The sequence below is a fragment of the Vulpes vulpes genome, chromosome 14 (assembly GCF_048418805.1).
Source record: "Vulpes vulpes isolate BD-2025 chromosome 14, VulVul3, whole genome shotgun sequence".
In the NCBI taxonomy this organism is placed as follows: domain Eukaryota; kingdom Metazoa; phylum Chordata; class Mammalia; order Carnivora; family Canidae; genus Vulpes; species Vulpes vulpes.
The window spans coordinates 45,135,855-45,136,865 of record NC_132793.1 but is presented as its reverse complement, the minus strand read 5'-3'; the positions used below and the strand labels follow the sequence as shown (position 1 = coordinate 45,136,865).

General features: G+C 40.8%; 1 non-coding gene across 1 annotated transcript; it reads right to left on the bottom strand.

Moving 5' to 3' along the window:
- Nucleotides 1–588: 588 nt before the first annotated feature.
- LOC112922782 (U6 spliceosomal RNA) lies at nucleotides 589–692 on the bottom strand. Its single transcript, XR_003235523.1, has one exon. It is a non-coding gene; the product is annotated as a U6 spliceosomal RNA (small nuclear RNA).
- Between the last annotated feature and the right edge of the window lie 319 nt (nucleotides 693–1,011).

The window sequence follows — 1,011 nt, the reverse complement described above, 5'->3', positions numbered from 1 at the left end:
CCAGGTTGATCAGACTCCTTATATGGCAACTAAAGCTCCCACAGTGAATGAACCAAGAGAAACAGGTGAAGCTTCCCTGGCTTCTCTGGCCTCATAGGTCACACCTTGCCACTCTCACTGCACTCATTAGGTTGAAGCAAATCACAAGCTGGCCCAGATACAAAGGGGAGCAGACATGGTCTACATCTCTAGATGGGAGGAGCTTCAAAGAATGTATGGCCTTAATTTAAAAGCCCCTTAGCCCTCTTGGGACACCTGGGCAACTCAATCAGTTAAATGTCTGACTCTTGGCTTTGGCTCAGGTCATGATCTCAGGGTCCAGCATGTTGGGCTCCTTGCTCAGTACAGAGTCTGCTTGTCCCTCTCCCTCTGTACACTCCCCACTCTCTCTCCCTCTCAAATAAATAAATAAAATCTTAAAAAACCCAAACAAAATGCTAGCCCTCTTTCCACAGGGAATCTCAGTAATCACTCTCTTCCCAGTTTCACTGTGTAATTTGAAGGCATAAGGCATGATGGTTTGATTTATACATATTGTGAAATGGTTGCCACAAGAGGTGCAGCCAACATCCATCTTCTACATAGACACAAAATATGGGATGCTTCCTGAATTTGGGTGTCATCCTTACACAGGACCATGCTAGTCTTCTCTGTGGAGTTTCAATTTAAGTATGATATTTTATTAGGATAATGATGTCCTTGGATCTACTTCTGTTTCCCATTCAAACCAACAAGTTTCAAGTTAGGAAAGAAAAAGAAGCACTTTAACAAATATGGAGGTAAGAAGAAAAATATACCTGCTTAGTATTATATACTTTGAAGGATTTCTGAAAGAAGAAAGAAAGATAGAAAGAAAAAAAGAAAGAAAGAAAGGAAGGAAGGAAGGAAGGAAGGAAGGAAGGAAGGAAGGAAGGAAGAAAGGAAGAAAGAAAGAAAAATGGCTTTCATAATACATTTCCAAACATAGTACTTCGAGTAGGTAGAATCAATACAGGAAAGTAAACATCCTGT